General features: G+C 35.6%; 1 protein-coding gene across 1 annotated transcript in view; it reads right to left on the bottom strand.

Annotated features, from left to right (window-relative positions):
• Positions 1-19,031, bottom strand: part of LOC143248673 (cyclin-G-associated kinase-like) — a 91,159-nt gene extending 72,128 nt beyond the window's left edge. The window contains exon 1 of the mRNA XM_076497274.1: positions 18,945-19,031. The gene's annotated coding sequence lies outside the window, so the exon portion shown is untranslated. The remainder of the gene's footprint in view (positions 1-18,944) is intronic.
• Between the last annotated feature and the right edge of the window lie 563 nt (positions 19,032-19,594).

Consider the following 19,594-nt stretch of genomic DNA (forward strand, 5'->3'; position numbering starts at 1 on the left):
CCAATATATTACTTATGAGATACAACGAGGCCCGGCATGGCCAAGCGTGTTAAGCCTTGCGACTCGCAATATGAGGGTCGCGGGTTCGCATCCACGTCGCGCCCAACATGCTCGTCCTTTCAGCCGTAGGGGCGTTATAATATGACGGTTAATCCAACTATTCGTTGGTAAAATAGTAGCCCAAGAGTTGGTGGTGGGTGGTGATGACTAGCTAGCTGCCTTCCCTCTGGTCTTACACTACTAAATTAGGGACGGCTAGCACAGATAGCCCTCGAGTAGCTTTGTGCGAAATTAAAAAAAAAAGATACAACGCCGACGATAAATTTCCATTTTAAAATTCTTAAGACTAAACATAAAATTATCAACACCTAGTGATAAGTTCAGACATTTTGTTACCATCCAAACTATTATAAAACTTAATATGCCATCTTTTTTTCCAAGTTATCTGTGTGATGATTCCTTCCAAGCGTCAGTGGTTGAAGACAAAATAGCAATGATGGTAGACATGCATTAAATACTTTCATCAGCATATTGTAATACACTGTTTCAAGCTTCCTTTACACTATCTCACCGTCACACCAAACATGCTAGCCCTTTCGGCCGTGGGGACGTTATTATATAACATTCAATCCCACTATTCGTTGGTAAAAGAGTAGTCCAAGAGTTGGCGGTGGGTGGTGATGACTAGTTGCCTTACCTCTAGTCTTACACTGCTAATTTAGGGACGGCTAGCACAGATAGTCCTCGAGTAGCTTTGTGCGAAATTCAAAAACAAAGAAACAAACAAACAAACAAATCTTCTGCCTTATACTTAAATAAAAACATTGAAAATACAGCATATAGTCGAAAATAGTACAGATAAGTAACTACCGTTTATTATATAATAAATAATTGCAATATGTATCAAAACATTAATCGATCGATCACAGAAACTCTGTGAGAGAAGCGAAGGACAAAGCTGGAAGAATGAATGTCTGATACTGATTTCCCCTTGATCTGTATCGTTTCTAAAATACATTTCTCGTATATGGAATGCGCTAATTAATAAAGTTTTTAAAGATTAATAAATACGACACGTGTACAGCCCTTAGATATAGAAGGTTGCTGTTTTGTTCACTTTCGTACCAGGAAGCATTCTTATTTCGAGTGGTTGAAAGTAAAAGTATACATATATCCATGCAATAAACAGTGGGTTAGAAGAAATTAATCGTTTTCTGGTTGTGTTACGGCAAGGAGAACAGCTTGTATCTATGTCAGTGTAAAAACAACTATTGTTGTAAAATGAGTTGGGCGGTAACAGTTGGCGTCCTTCTCATGTAATATTTGTAGATGTTAGGCCTAAGCCATTCCGGATTTTGCCAGTTATTACGTCATGGCATGAAAGCTTCAAGGCTACGACGACCCAGTTCGCGTCCATAGGACACAGCGTTCGTTTGGCAGAGTGCCCTTGGTAAGGGTCGTACACGTAAACCATGCGCGTGTTTTGTAAAGGGTAGAGATAATATAGTGTCAAAATCATTCTTATAAATCGCCTAAAGAGATTCCTTTCCGTAAACACAGTATTTAGGTAACATCTAACAAATACGTCGAACAGTTGTCTAAACGCAGAGGAAAATCAAAATCACCACAAATTTATATGTTACGAAATTATTTCAAAATTTAATTTATTATCAATACCCATCATAAACGTTACGAAACATTGGCTGAATATATTTCGCCTCTGTTCATCATAAAATGTGCCATTTTATGTTTTAAATATTTCTTGAATATTTTCGCAATTAAAAGTTTTGGTTCATAGCTGTCACCGTTCAAACATAGTTTGATTTAAAGCTCTTACATTTAGCCTATGGCCAGGTGGTTAAGGCACTCGATTCGTAATCTGAGGGTAGAAGGTTCGAATCCCTGTCACAACAAACATGCTCGCCCTTTCAGCTGTTGGACGTTATAATGTGACGGTCAATCCCACTATTTTGTTGGTAAAAAGAGTAGTCCAAGAGTTGATAGTGATGGTGATGACTAGCCGCCTTCCCTCTAGTCTTACACTGTTAAATTAGGGACGGCTAGCGCAGATAGCTCTCGTGTAGCTTTGCGCGAAATTAAAAAACAAACAAACGTTTAGCCTAATTGGAAGAATTGTAAGTAAATTTAAAATTAGGTTATGCTCCATGTATTCTTTTGTAGAAAGAGTTTGGTTTGTTTTAAATTTCGCGCCTTACCCGCTAGGCCATGCAAGGGAAAGGATGTAAATATATTCGAACAAACAAAAAAATCAAAGTTCAGTGCATAAAATTTCACATTTATTGTTAGACCTCAAAGAATTGGTTAGCGCAGTGTTTAAAGATCATCACACAGTTTGCTACACCTAAAAATTTGCGCTTAATAACAATGTGTTACGTGTTTTTCTTGTAGCAAAACCACAAAGGGCTATCTGCTCAGCCCCCCGAGAGGAATCGAACCCCTGATTTTAGCTTTGTAAATCCGCAGACATACCGCTGTACTAGCGTGGGGCGCGCTTAATAACAAATAAATTAAATAACGTAATTTCAGATCAAGGAAAACTTATCACATCGTAAAATATTCGCAAGTTTAGATTGGCTCAAATAAACTTAATGCTAATTATTTGTGTTGAATTAAAGTATATTAATAAACGTAATTTGTTTTAACCTACTTTAAAATGTCATTTTTTTTGCTTTCATCATGCCATTGAGATACGATGATTCGGATACGAAGCTTCCAGCGGTTCAGCAGTAAGTCTTGGGACCAAATTACTTAACATTGATTTTGGATAGTCGTAGGTTGTGCAGCACAGATGGCTCATTGCGTAACTTTGTGTTTAACAAACAAGCAAAATCCAACACCGAATTACCTCAAGAAAAAAAAAATGAACATTTTAAAAATATAGATATTTTATGTTATTTAATAAAATCAATAGGGAACGTTTTTTTCGAATTATTCACATTACCGTCAGGAGTCATAATGTCACGGCTTTATATTAAGTAAAAAGGTTATACTCCAGTAACTAATTCATTGTTGTGTAATTCCATTTTTTTTCATGAGAGATACCAAAAAAAAACAAAATAGAATATACTTGGGTTAAAATCTTCTGCAATTTCCACCGAATGACGGTTATTGGGTAAATCTATAATTAATAAAGTGTGAATTGTGAAGTAGCTCCAATGATTAGGTTGATGAAGAAATGGTTGAAATAAGGCTTAGCCTTCAAGTGATCACTGTTAAGAGTTTGATTTATTTACGCGTCAATCCCATTATTCGTTGGTAAAAGAGTAGTCCAAGAGTTGGTGGTGGATGGTGATGATTAGTTGCCTTCCCTCTAGTCTTACACTGCTAAATTAGGGACGGCTAGCGCAGTTAGCCCTTGTGTAGTTTTGCGCAAAATTCAAAAACAAACGAAAAACAATCAGCATAAAATAATTGATTCGCACGTTATTTAAATGTTTATTTTTGTTTTAAAGTAAAAGCTGTATTATGGAGTATTCGCGCTGTTCTCACTGAAGGAATCGAACCAGGAGTATTAGTCCTATAAGTCCTCAAGTTCAGCGCTGACCCATCAGGTGATATTTATTAACTCTTGAAAAATAATTTTATGAATACCCTGTCTTCACTTTCAAAAGGGCCCTGCACGGCCAGGTGGTTAAAGCACTCGACTTGTAATATGAGGGTCACACCAAACATGCTCGCCATTTCAGCCATAGGCCCCCCCTCAGTGGCTCAGCGGTATGTCTGCGGACGTACAACACTAAACTCCCGGTTTCGATACCCGTGGTGGGCAGAGCACAAATAGCCCAATGTGTAGCTTTGTGATTAATTAAAAACAACAACAACAACAGCCATGGGGGAGTTATAATATGATGGTTAATCTCATTATTCGTTGGTAAAAGAGTCGCCAAAGAATTGGCGGTGTGTGGTGATGACTCGCTGCCTTTTCTCTAGTCTTACACTGCTAAATTAGGGACGGTTAGCGCAGTAGCCCTCATGTAGCTTTGCGTGAAATTCAAAACAAACTGTTTCGGAGAAATATTCGCACAAAGCTATACGAAAGATATCTATGCATAGTTATCTTTTGTTTGGAGCTGACAGACTGATGGGAAGTTAGCTGATAAACAGTGCCCAACGCCAACTCTTGATTTTACAGCAATAGGACAAGAAGTGGGGATCCTCGATTCCAGAGTTTGACAGACTACAAGTCTAGTAAGTAGGCCTAATTTTCCCTGATTGCAGCTCTTATGAAATATTGGGTTGAGGAATAATTCGTGAGCGTTTTTTCAAGTTAAAAAAAATGTATTCATAAATGAAACGCTTTCGCAAAATATTTCATGTCATTTGGTAGATAATTGTTTCCTCTAATAGATGGTGTGTTTGATTTTTATATGTCTTTAATTTTTGCTTTCATTTTCAGCTCATTAAATGGAATGTCAAGTGGACAAAATCGAGCATTTTCGACACCATCTGCTTTTCGCATTTAATTTCTTGCAATTTCGTTTAAAACAATGCATACTATATACCTAGGTATTACATGAAATAAAGTATCATAATAAATGTTTTGGGTGTAATGTGTTCATGCATTGAAGTATTGTATAGTCTTGCATGTAATGCTTGAATGAAATTAGTTAAAAACGCTCACGAATTATTCCTCAACCTAATAATTTTTTTTTCAACTTGGGTATGAACTGATGATAAGAATTGTTATGTCATGGTATAACGTTTTGTTGTTTATAAACATCACACGTAACTTGTTTCTTATCTTAAAAGCTTCTAGAACATGAGCAGCGAATTGTATTCGTGCGTGTATTATTATCTGCTTATCTTGAGAATTGTTCACGTGTGGTTATTAAAGAAACAAAAACCATTATGACCGCTTAACTCGTGCAGCTTGTTTTAATAAGTTAAACATAATGCGTTGGGAGTGTTTATTATTTAACATATGTAGAAATATATTAAATAAATATGTTTAATAAATACGAAATAATCAGATATTCTGATCAGACCAAGTTATGTACTGAAAGCGAAACCAAAATCCAATCAGTACAGATAAGGTAGAGTAAAAAAGGTCTAATACCAGTAGTTTACTCCAGGTGGAGTTTAATATTAAGTGTCATATTATTTTTCCCTATATTGTTTGCAGCTAAACACAAAGCTACACAAAGGGCAATTTAGTATCCTTCCCGCCACGGGTATCGAAAACTGGTTTGTACCGTTGTAAATCCGGAGACATTCCGCTGCGCCACTGGGTTGGACACAGTTTTACATTGAGGTCGTTTCTAATTTTGACCTTTTATTATTATTTTCTCTGCGCTGTCGAAGGATAAAACAGTCTTTCATTCGTTACGAGAATTGTTTGTTTGTTTTTGGAATTTCGCGCAAAGCTACTCGAGGGCTATCTGTGCTAGCCGTCCCTAATTTAGCAGTGTAAGACTAGAGGGAAGGCAGCTAGTCATCACCACCCACCGCCAACTCTTGGCTTACTCTTTTACCAACGAATAGCGGGATTGACCGTAACATTATAACGCCCCCACGGCTGGGAGGGCGAGCATGTTTGGCACGACGCGGGCTCGAACCCGCGACCCTCGGATTACGAGTCGCACGCCTCACGCGCTTGGCCATGCCAGGCCTCGTTACGAGAAACTGTGTGTATTCTGCATTATCGTTTATAAATATTTAACAGTATATTTAATTATTAAATTAAGTGATTAATTCTTTTTAAAAATCCCCTCGCTAGTACAGCGGTATGTCTCCGGATTTACAACGCTAAAATCAGGGGTTCGATTCCCCTCGGTGGGCTGAGCAGATAGCCCTTTGTGGCTTTGCTATATGAAAAACCCAAACACTTTTTTTTAAAAACTATTTTCAACCAAAAGATAATCCAGGTTACAACACGTTATCCTCCCCACAAAAAATAAACAAGCAGAACAACGTGCGGTTTCAAAGAGAAACACTCAGGCTACTTGTTTTTTTTTTTTAATTTCGCGCAAAGCTACACAAGGGCTATCTGCGCTAGCCGTCCATAATTTAGCTGTGTAAGACTAGAGGGAAAGCAGCTAGCCATTACCACTTACCGCCAACTCTTGGGGCTATTCTTTTACCAACGAATATAGTGGGATTGACCATACATTATAACGACCCCACGGCTGAAAGGACGAGCATGTTTTGCCGGCCAATAAACAAAAAAAAAGATGAAATTGACACTTCTTCGACAGACAAAAGCTAGCATGTGCTACAATGTGTTAGATCTTCACGATATTAGATTTTAAATCTATTTTTCTGTCTATATTATAGCAGTATATCAATAGCTGTAGAAACATAAAAAGCATTATGGGTAATAAGTGAATGTCAATTAAAGACACGACAGTTGGATCCTGGAAATCACAACCGGATAGTTTTCGAAATTTTTTGTTAAAACTTAAACCATTCAATGTTTATTTATTCAAATATATGTATCTGTATATCACTTGTATAATTTTGAAATTATAAATAGGGACTATATTTGGTTCGTCGTGACAGACGAGAATTTTTTAAATCGGTAAGGTTAAGAATAACTTAAATAATCACATGACCTAGTGAGGTAAGGCGTTGCCAAGTGGTTATCGTGGTTATACTTTGAATTCGTTACCATAAAATTGCACTTTATATTCTGAGACCTTGAGTGTGCTATAAGAGTGGCAGTTAAATCCCATTGTTCGATCAGAGAAGTGTAATCCAGAAATCGGCCGTGTTGATTGTTTTTTGTTTGTTTGTTTGTTTGTTTTAAAGAAGCTTCTATTTATGATTTTAATTATAAAGAAACAAGATCAAACCGAGATTACCTTAGGATCTATTTACACTATTTTGTGGCGGTCTTATACTCTCTAGATTTCATTTAATTGGTTTATTGGAGATAGTATTTCTCTTTCATTGGTTCAAATTATATATCATGAAGTTCCGTCTCCGCTCCCCCAAATTTGCACTTCCACGTCAGTGTGAGTCACAGTTGTGACGGGGTTACTAATATATATTTATTTTGATATCTATGTTTGTTTCAGTTTAATACATATTTATATATGCATGTAACATATATTGTTAAATGTGTACTGCGAAAGTCCCGCCTATTCTCTAAATTTGTAGAAGATTCTCGAGCGTAAGAATCAATAATATACGTTTCACGAAAGCATGTGTGTGTTTTTCTTAGAGCAAAGCCATATCGGGCTATCTGCAGTGGCCACCAAGGGAAATCGAGGCCTTGATTTTAGCGTTCTAACTCCGAAGACGTAACTCTTCCTCAGCAGGGGTCTTTAAGAAGGCACTAGCGTATCTGCGAATACTGTTGTCGACTGAAACTTTGAGAATTTCGCCATAAAAGTTTATAAATCGATACGTCAAGAGACAGTTTAACATTGTTAATTTACTACAGTCAGTATACTATAAATCTTGGAAGCTATAACTGTGATAAACGCTCATTAATCGGAAAACTACAGATAGTTGACCAGTAACTTTTGCAGATTTCGAACATTATTAGTCGTTTAACTTCAGAAAATGTACTTCAAACGTTGGTATTTTTACGAGGTTATCAGATACTTTCGTCGGGAAAAAAATCATGTGTAAAAAAGCTAGCTGGTTTCCCGTCAAGTAACGTGTACCTGTGTATTAACACAGAATTAATTCACTCACCGTGAACAGTCGGTAAAATATTCAGTTCCAGATAAGATAGATGACTCAATATTGTTTATAAAACTTTTATGTATTAATCATTATCTGTAATAACCACTGTTATAAATTGTATTGTTGTTTGTTTATTAAAATATATTTGTGTTAAGAAATAAAATAATATATTTTAATAATGTTGGCAAATATCATAAATTTGAAATATATCGACAGCCAATTAACTTCTAAGTTGAAATTTCAGGGTATTTGAAATGGTAATTTATAACATAATAAATTAGAAACTCCTCCAGGATAAATTATAGTACGTAACAATAATAAATTGGAGACGTGTTCGAGATAAATTATAATATGTAACACAATATAAGGTTTTGTTTGTTTTTTAATTTCGCGCAAAGCTACTCGAGGGCTATTTGTGCAAGCCGTCCCTAATTTAGCAGTGTGAGACTAAAGGAAAGGCAACTAGTCATCACCACCCACCGCCAACTCTTGGACTACTTTACCAACGAATAGTGGGATTGACCGTAACATTATAACGCACCAAGGCTGGAAAGGGCGAGCATGTTTGGTGTCACGGATTACGAGTCGAGTGCCTTATCCACCTGGCCATGCCGGGCCCACAATATAAGGATAATTAATACTTAAAACACTAAATCCTAATATCTCAGATAGGAGGCTGCTGGGAGAGCATAACTTTCATTGAGTGTTTGCCACTCTAATGTTCCATATATCGTTATATAGTTTTATTATTGTTGTCCCTGAATGTTCCACACATCCTTACATAGTTTTATTATTATTGTCCCTCAATGCTTAATTTTAGTTTTTTCATTATTGTCCCTCGATATTCCATATATCCTTATATAATTTTATTATTGTTGTCCCTCAATGTTTAATTTTAGTTTTTTCATTATTGTCCCTCGATGTTCCATATATCCTTATATAATTTTATTATTGTTGTCCCTCAATGTTTAATTTTAGTTTTTTCATTATTGTCCCTCGATGTTCCATATATCCTTGTATAATTTTATTATTATTCCTGATAGCTTATGTGTTTTGATCATATACCAATTTTTTATATTTTTCAATTATTCCTCAAAATTCTGTGTGATTTTATTATCTCTCATTTGCTCTATGTGATATTATTGTCCCTCAGTGTTATGTGTGATTTTATTATCCCTTAATGTTCTATGTGACTTTACTATCCCTTAATGCTCTATGTGATTTTATTATCCTTCATTGCTGTATGCGATTTTATTTTCCCTTAATGTTCTATGTGATTTTACTGTCCCTTAAAGTTCTATGCGATTTTGGTATCCTTCATTATTTTATATATTTTTATAACGCTTAATATTCTATATGTTTTGTAACTCTCACTGTTCTATCTATTTTTATAATTCCTCAGTGTTGTATATGCTTATATTATTTCCCAGTGTTCGGTATGTTTTATATTCTATAAATAATCTATATCATTTTATTATTCATCAATACTTTATATGTTTTTATAATCCTTGAATATTCTAAATGTTGTTATTATTTCGGAATAACTTATATGGTTTATTATATCTCAATACTCTGTATGATTAGGATACCTCAAAGTTCTATTTAATTAGGATTCTTGAGTATTCTATATGATTTTAATATGTTTCAAAAACCTTTATATCTCTATTATCCTTCACTAACACTTGAAAGTTTTATTATCACTCAATGTTTTATTTGTTTTGATTGACACAGTTTTTGAAAACTATGGTGTTTTATTTATATTTTATCTGACTACCCGTGGTGCCAGTGCATTAAAGCCGGGTGTGACGTTTCATGACGTCATATCTACAACCTGCGTGGTTGTAAAACAAATAGCACCACTTCAGGAATATTATTTTTCCAAGTTTTTCTCAATTTCTGACCATAAACGACAGTTTTTGATTTGGATACTCGGTAGATACTTGAGAAACTGATAATACAAAACTGTTTTTGATGCTATTTATCGCTTTTGTAACTCTCTAATTAATTAAGAACAATTAGATCCGCGCGTCATATCCGCATCCTTCTTCAACTTTGTTTTGTTCCACTACGCGCAGCTAATTCAGTTGCCCAGTTTTTTTTTCTGTACATTCGAATGGAGAAACATGAAGTTCTCCATGACGGAAAACGGAGGCAAAACGGGAAAATCATGACCCATATTGCAAATCTACATGCATACAGCATAAAAATTTCACGAAGCTGGGGATTGCACATCGCGAAATAAAAACGTTTTTACTTTATCATATAAGCAAGATTTCATTATAGTTTAATGCTTTGATCACTTAGGCAATTCGAAAGATGAGACTCATCCATAAGATAAATAAATAAATTTGCCATGTTTGAAAACCCAACAATCAGTGAAGCTGGCAGAATTGAAACAAACCACTATTTGAGAGAAAGCAGATCAAACTGTTTATTATTTTTGAATAACATTAAAATAAGATTATGTAAATAATTGCACATAAACAATATACAAGGGTTATTATTTTTTATTGTATTGGAAAGTATAGGTAAAATAAAATTTATCTGTGTATTTAATGTCATTTCATTAATATTATAATTCCAATAAAACCATAGCTACAAAGTAAAACTTAAATGTTTCAAGTAATCCATGTTCGAGCGATTAACACATGAACTTTCACATCGAAGAATTCAGCGAATCGACCTGCATAATGATAAAAAGGTACAATACACCACAAATTCCAGAAACTAAATCGTTTCAATGGAAGTTGTCTAACTCGAATGAAAAAAATATATATCGTGGATAAACAGAAAATTCCTCCAATACTTAGAAGCATAAAAGATGAAAATAATATTTATTACCAGTTTCAAACCTGTTTTAAGTTGCGTAGAAGAACATTTTTAGTATTTCGCATTGATTATGGAAGGAATATTTTGAAGGGTAATTACCAAATCTGCTGACAAAAACTACAAGGCGCATAAAATACTTCGGACGACCATGTATGTTAACAATATAACGTAGTCAAAAAACAACAACAACGAAAACCATATGTTATCATAGTTAATGTTATTTTTACTTCTAAGAGTGATATTTTAAATTTGATCAGAATTACATGCAACTAAAGGGAAGATGAGAAACCTCAGAGTTCAGATGTAGTCGTCCCTAATTTAGTACTTCTGACCAGAGGACAGGTCAGCACTTCAACATGACTGCTTTAAATCGTATTTCGTTTTACTTTCATAACTTGTCCTAGCTAACAGTGCAATCGTATACAGTGATAAGTCGTAGACTTCAGACCAGGACATTCATATCCAAAGGGCCCGGCATTGCCAGGTGGATAAGCTTGTTTGTTTTTTGAACTTCGCGCAAAGCTACTCGAGGGCTATCTGCGCTAGCCGTCCCTAACCCGCGACCCTCAGATTACGAGTCGAGTGCATTATCCACCTGGCCCAGCTAGTCTTACACTACTATATTAGGGACGGCTGGCGCAGATAGCCCACGTGCAGCTTTGCGCGAAATTCAAAACAAACCAACTCTCAGATTTCTTATTTTTATAAGAAACTTACATGATTCTAAAAATAATATTTTATTATTCGGTTCTTGATTAGAACATAATTGCATAGCTCTATTCATATATAAATAAAAAAAGCTGCTATTTTACTACGACATAAATTGTTGTTGTGTTGACACAGTTGCAGAGAACCTTTTGTGATAAACTGTATTATCTAACGTTTCTACAAAATATTAGTCATATTTTGTATTCTACATAATAGATGTATGAAACTGAAGTCTCTAATTTAATTAGGTAAATTACAAAACTTTATTAAAACTTCCTTATCATGTCGCCATAACAAATATGTCATTAACATACATAATACAAAATTCTGGTGTTAAATTAAACTCAAATACAGCTTGACTTTCAGACATACTTGTATAAATCACGATAAAATTGGTAACAATAGACATCTCACAGTTAACCGTACGTTCTGTGTTTGTTTGTTTGTTTTGAATTTCGCACAAAGCTACTAGAGGGCTATCTGCGCTAGCCGTCCCTAATTTAGCAGTGTAAGACTAGAGGGAAAGCAGCTCGTAACTCCCACCCACCGCCAACTCTTGGGCCACTCTTTTACCAATGAAAAGTTGGACTGACCATAACATTATAACGCCCCCACGGCTGAAAGGGCGAACCTGCGACCTTCATATTGCGAGTCAAGCGCCTTAACGACTTGATCATACTCGGCCCAATAAAAGTTGTAGGAGACGTCATTTCAGATCATAACCTACTAAATGTGGGGATATGTGTCTTCTCTGCTGAGGTACCTTTACCAATTAACCAGAACTCCTGATAAACGAAGTAATACAAACACGCGAGAAAATGTTTAAAAACTCATTGTGTAGCAGGGCAGTAGGAAGTTATAAAACCAGTCAGACCATAGCCTCACCACTTTTTTATGACATGAATAGCTACAGCTTATGATTTGAAACTTGCTTATTTCAACTCAATATATTACGTTGTGTGTATGCAATATTGGTTGTTAACACAGTTGAAGATTCAATCTCAAATATTTAAATTTTCAAAACGTTTCTGGGGTGCATGCCCCCACACCTCCAGAAATAGCAATGTGGAAAAGGCCTAACCATTAAAATATTGTTTCGTATGACAGTGTTTAGCGTTCAGTGTGATTGGACAAACACAAGATAGGAAACAAATTACCTGATTAGATATGGAATAGGTTATACAACACATACGAATTCAGTCACTAACATTAGATTAACATGAGTTACCCTCTACCAACGAAAAGTGGAATTGACCGTCACATTATAACACACCGACGGCTGGAAGGGAGAGCATGTTCGTGGTTCAGCGGTAAGTATAGACTAAAACCTAGGGTTGTATTTCCCGAGGTGGATAGAGCACAGATAGTCCACTGTGTAACTGTTGCACACGGTGTTGCTATGGCTTGTTATGAATGCAATTCTACGTTTCTATATTTCTTGGAACAATCCGCATTGTCGCATGGATGCAAAATGTACCGTAAAATGTTCCTTACACGGACACCCCCTAATAAGACTGCATATAACTGCTTCTAATTATAACAAGAACATTTTTATTCAGTTCTTTTCCCTTTCCCGATTTTTTTTAAAAAAAATGAAGCTATCTATATACGTAATAAAATAACGCGTCTATACTAAAAATATTATTTACGTGTTTGAGATGGACTTGAGATTATTAAATTCAAAATATTCAGAATGACCGATGGATATTCTCTGATGAATATCATATGATATTTCATAATATATATCCTAGTTTGTTAAAATTAAAATAACTTACAGACTAGTATATCGCTATGTATCTGATCGTTTAATATTTAAACGATCTAGTGTCACTTGAGTGTTCATAACAATAATTTAACAAATGATCAGTTGCATGATTCTGAAGGAGGGTCAAGAATAAGAGGTAATCATAAAGCGGTCCTGTTAGAGATGCTCTTGTAAAATAAATCTTAATATGGCACTGTTATTAACATTATATATGTTTCGAGATTTTCGTAACATAACTTAAGTCCTCTGGTGAGCCAGCGGTTAAACTCATGGGTGTGTGTGTGTGTTTATGTGTTTTTCTTATAGCAAAGCCACATCAGGCTATCAGCTGAATCCACTGAGGGAAATCGAACCCCTGATTTTATCATTGTAAATCCGTAGACCACTGTACCAGTGAGGGGTGTTATGCTCATGGACTTATATTATTAAAATCCAAGTTTCGATTCCTCACGGTGGACAGAGTGCAGGTAGAATATTGTGTATTTGCTTTGCGTTGTAAAAACAAATAACACAATAAAAGTTTCCCAGCGGATCAGAGGTAAGTTTTTGGACTTACAACGCCAAATTTGGGGTTTGGTTGGCCAGCGAAGATGGCGAAGACAGCACACACTTAGTAGTTTTGCTCTAAATACATAAACAAAAAATATGATATTCATCCACTTTTTGATATTGACTTATTAGAAAACCAAGCCATGTGGCAAAAAAGTGAGTCGCCTTTGGGGCAGAGAGTATAGACAAGATTGTCCGGTTGGTTTGGTGATTAGATTCTAAGTCAAGACTGGTGGAGGTTAGCAGTTCGTGGATATATCCTAACTGGGCAAAAAAAACAAACCTTGCTCTACTTGCCGGTTTACCCAGTTTTGTTTTAAAAAAAAACACGAAATGGAGTTTGTTCATCCATAGAAACGGTTAGAATTTACTTTACAATGCATTTTCTATTTGTTTTTTAAAATATGTTAAAAATATGTGATTCATTAATCAAAAGAATTATACTTTCAGAAAATTTGGCTCGAAACTCACTAGATGATCATTATGGTTACCGTTTCCTCTTCACTCTAGAACCAATAATGTGTTTCTCCCGGAAAGACACACTAGATCAGTTGTAATAAAACTTCTCGTTTTATTTGTTCTTTTGCTATTAAGCACTGTGCTACACAATGGGACATCTGTGCTGTGCCCATTTCCTCCACCTATGGCATCGAATCGCGATTTTTACAGTATTAGAATGGAAGCAACACAGCAGAGCTTGGTAAAATAAGGCCAGTCCATAGCTGGTCGGGCCAAACATGCTCGCCATTTCAGCCGTGGGGGCGTTATAATGTGACGGTAAATCCCACTATTCGTCAATAAAAGAGTAACCCAAGAGTTGGCGGTGGGTGGTGATCACTAGACTAGCTGCCTTCCCTCTAGTCTTACACTCCTAAATTAGGGACGGCTAGCGCAGATAGCTCTCAAGTAGCTTTGCGCGAAATTAAAAACAAAATCGTAATACAAAAAAAGGTACAGATTTGGAGAAAAAATTTGTCACGTTAGACAACCAAACGAAAAAAAAAAGGACGCAGTGAGCTACTATAATATGTTTAGCGCCATCTGCCAGTTAATTTATTTCTATTCAGAGTGATAATTACATATTGTCTAAGTACTTTAAATTAGTGTGATTGACCGTAACATTATATCGCCACCTGGTGACTAATACAGAATCGCTTTAAACTGTTTCAAATTAATACTTTATTAGTCGGAATAGAACGTGCATAAATCAGCTACACAAAGTAACACGACAACATTACATTGTGAAAAATTAACAGCTTAAGAAAACCAAAGAGAAAACTCCTTCCTTTCTCCAATGGTTTCAGAATAATAATCATTCTGTATAAAACGTGTTAATAAATAGTACGCTTAATATGGTTTCTCTATTGTGACTTTTGTCAGAAGTCACAGTTTTAAAGTTTGTCTTTACATAAAAGAGACTTAGAGCGGTAAGTGTGTTGAGATGTACAATGCTAAATTTTTTTAACGAGAGGAGATACTCGGTATAAGTACATATTTCAGGGTTAACGAGAGGTGATACTCGGTATAAGTACATATTTCAGGGTTAATGAGAGGAGATACTCAGTATAAGTACATATTTCAGGGTTAACGAGAGGAGATACTCGGTATAAGTACATATTTCAGGGTTAATGAGAGGAGATACTCGGTATAAGTACATATTTCAGTTTTAACGAGAGGAGATACTCGGTATAAGTACATATTTCAGGGTTAATGAGAGGAGATACTCGGTATAAGTACATATTTCAGGGTTAATGAGAGGAGATACTCGGTATAAGTACATATTTCAGGGTTAACGAGAGGAGATACTCGGTATAAGTACATATTTCAGGGTTAACGAGAGGAGATACTCGGTATAAGTACATATTTCAGGGTTAACGAGAGGAGATACTCGGTATAAGTACATATTTCAGGGTTAACGAGAGGAGATACTATTTCAGTTTTAACGGTATAAGGTACATATTTCAGGGTTAATGAGAGGAGATACTCGGTATAAGTACATATTTCAGGGTTAACGAGAGGAGATACTCGGTATAAGTACATATTTCAGGTTATAAGGTATAAGTACATATTTCAGGGTTAATGAGAGGAGATACTCGGTATAAGTACATATTTCAGGGTTAACGAGAGGAGATACTCAGTATAAGTACATATTTCAGGGTTAATGAGAGGAGATACTCGGTATAAGTACATATTTCAGGGTTAACGAGAGGAGATACTCAGTATAAGTACATATTTCAGGGTTAATGAGAGGAGATACTACTAAGTATATTTCAGTTATAACGAGAGGAGATACTAGGTATAAGTACATATTTCAGGGTTAATGAGAGGAGATACTCGGTATAAGTACATATTTCAGGGTTAACGAGAGGAGATACTCAGTATAAGTACATATTTCAGGGTTAACGAGAGGAGATACTCGGTATAAGTACATATTTCAGGGTTAATGAGAGGAGATACTCGGTATAAGTACATATTTCAGGGTTAACGAGAGGAGATACTCAGTATAAGTACATATTTCAGGGTTAATGAGAGGAGATACTAGGTATAAGTACATATTTCAGTTATAACGAGAGGAGATACTAGGTATAAGTACATATTTCAGGGTTAATGAGAGGAGATACTCGGTATAAGTACATATTTCAGGGTTAACGAGAGGAGATACTCAGTATAAGTACATATTTCAGGGTTAACGAGAGGAGATACTCGGTATAAGTACATATTTCAGGGTTAACGAGAGAAGATACTCAGTATAAGTACATATTTCAGTTATAACGAGAGGAGATACTCGGTATAAGTACATATTTCAGTTATAACGAGAGGAGATACTCAGTATAAGTACATATTTCAGGATTAACGAGAGGAGATACTAGGTATAAGTACATATTTCAGGGTTAACGAGAGGAGATACTCGGTATAAGTACATATTTCAGTGGACTGAATAGTGCTCAATGTAAGTAGCTATAAGTATTAAAATATTTCAATGTGCCAATTTTTTTTAGCAGAAAGCATCAGACTGAAAGAAATTTATTGTATTTAAAACAAAAGTTACAACTAGATGGCGCTAAATCACCGAGGACGCTTCAGGTAACGTGTTTCGTAGCCTCGAAAGACGTATCTGGAGGATGAGATACATCAACAGTAGTTGTTGTCATTAACCTATTAAATTGAAGAAAGAAGAATAAGGTAAGCACGTGAATTGCAGCGCGTTCCCCTTGATCCAGTTGCAGAGGTGGTGTGTTAATTTTATTTTTTGTGTGGTTATGTGACCTTCTATTCTAGTATTACATAGTGATGTCGCTTACGACCAATATTTCTGCTATCACTTCTTGGACGTGAGGATACATAAAGTGAACCACATTGGTTAAAAAAACACCAGTTACAAAATCATTTAATCTGTATTTTGGTCAAAGTTTATAATATCCAAAAGTTTCTTTGAACGTTTGTCAATCGTTGCTTGTGAGTGACACACGAATGTGACTCCTACGTTTGTCAGTCGTTGCTTGTGAGTGACACACGAATGTGACTCCTACGTTTGTCAGTCGTTGCTTGTGAGTGACACACGAATGTGACTCCTACGTTTGTCAATCGTTGCTTGTGAGTGACACACGAATGTGACTCCTACGTTTGTCAATCGTTGCTTGTGAGTGACACACGAATGTGACTCCAACGTTTGTCAATCGTAGTAGTGATTGACACACGAATGTGACTCCTACGTTTGTCAATCGTTGCTTGTGAGTGACACACGAATGTGACTCCTACGTTTGTCAATCGTTGCTTGTGAGTGACACACAAATGTGACTTCTATTTGTCTTGTAACGAGAAAAGAGGAAATTCATTAGGGAAATCATTCGAAAAATGTGTTATTTTCAACAGTTAAGACTAAAAACATATTTTTTCTAACTCAGAAATAATGTTATCAGATTAACCACAGACACAGGTTATTTCAAAGCAATGTTCTTTTTTTTTTCTTTTGTTGCAGAATTTCTCTCAAAGCTACATAAAGATTATCTCCACCCAGAAATCCCTAATTTTGAAATTATAGACTATAAGGAAAGCAGCTTGTAAATAATATGCACTGACATCTCTTGGGCTTCTCTTCTATAATCAAATAGTTGAACTTGACTGCTACACCTATAATGCATACACGACTGGAGATTGTATTTTCTTTTTTGCGTCAACAAGTCGCAAACCATAAAGCTTCGGATTCACAGTTTGGGTGTACTAACCACTAAGTCACTCTCAGCCTTGTTTCTAAGCATTGAAGTGGATACGGAAAAAAGCACTTATGGAAATCTGTAATACACATAAATTTCCTAAGGGTGTACATATTTTACACATGAAAAACATACGTCTAAATCACAGGCGTCATAAAAAGGTCCAGATGAAGAGACACACATGCTCATTAGTTGTCGATTCCTAGTGATTAATATTTTTTGTAAAATCCAACGAGTGTTTGAGCGACTCAGACAGACAATAGAAACACCACAATATGTGGAAAATGTTTCATACGTTTGACGTTTCACACATCATACGAAGGTTTATCTTCTTGTCAGATTGGAACTTTTTAAACAGCACAATGCCACAAGTCTAAACGACAATGGTGCCAAATCATAGTCAATGTCAAAGTTTTCAAGGTTGACATTGGCCATAAATGATATACATGTACCTGGACACAGAACGCTATCGATGACGTTCCATTTTGAATTGCATACATAATTGTAAAAGATATTTCGAAAACAATCACACCAAAAATATTCAACTTAATTGTAATATTTCTAAGTAACAATTGATTCTTTCTCTTTGTTTTATGTCATTAAGATGTTTTCAAGAGCATTTTGCTTTTCAAAAATTATGATGCACACCATTAAGGTGTAGCCAACAATGTTTCGTTATAGAATATTTATGATATCAATAATATATTATTGGTAAAAACATATATTTATCACTCTGTAAACACACAACAACCAGCGTTAGTGGTTTAAAATATACATGGACAAATATACAATAACTAATTTTAGTGGCTTAAAATAAATGAGTTAGTCACAAAACAAATAGCGTTAGTAGCTTAAAGTATGTGTGGTCAAGCTATCGGAGAATGCATTTATTTTAATATTTCAAAACGTAAGTAATATGGTGCATGAAATAAACAAGTAGTGACTGCACGAGTATTAGACTTAAAATTTCTACAGGAGACCTTGAAATAAATAGTTTGAAACGATTAAATTATAAGACTTCATGGGTATACAGAACTAACGTTGAACATTAAAAATGGATTTGTTACTATACTGAGATTCAACCAGCGTTAACTTAAAGATTTTGTCGTGGCGCGAAAACAAAATTGCGTAAGTAAATTGCTACTGGAAATTATGCATTTACACTTACATATAACACAGTTAGAGGTCTTAACACACATTTATTCAATAAGTTTAGGCTTACTCACTTATTACTTGTCTGTTGTAAGAAACAAATTATTTAAAGGAGTCATGTTCATGATTTGTAAGCGCTTAGGGGGAATTTCGGGTGAGGGAGTCTGTAGACTATAATCTTGAGGTCCTATTTCCACCTTAACCACGTGGTGTCAAAGCTGTCTATTTTCAAACACACGCCACTTGAGTAACACCAAACAAATAAATAACTTCGAAGTCTATTTCCGGTGAACCTGGGTGCACGGTCTTGTTGAAAAAAACACGTGTGAGCAGAAATTAGAAACAAACAGTGACATTTCTAACGTGCAATAAACAGCCAAGTTGGTCTTTCCTTAACTTTAGCGACATTCCTACCGTGCGGTAAACAGTCAAGTTGGTCTTCCCTTAACTTTAGCGACATTCCTACCGTGCGGTAAACAGTCAAGTTGGTCTTCCCTTAACTTTAGCGACATTCCTACCGTGCAGTAAACAGCCAAGTTGGTCTTCCATTAACTTTAGCGACATTCCTACCGTGCAGTAAACAGTCAAGTTGGTCTTCCCTTAACTTTAGCGACATTCCTACCGTGCAGTAAACAGCCAAGTTGGTCTTCAATTAACTTTAGCGACATTCCTACCGTGCAGTAAACAGTCAAGTTGGTCTTCCCTTAACTTTAGCGACATTCCT

Source organism: Tachypleus tridentatus, chromosome 4 (assembly GCF_004210375.1).
Source record: "Tachypleus tridentatus isolate NWPU-2018 chromosome 4, ASM421037v1, whole genome shotgun sequence".
Lineage (NCBI taxonomy): Eukaryota > Metazoa > Arthropoda > Merostomata > Xiphosura > Limulidae > Tachypleus > Tachypleus tridentatus.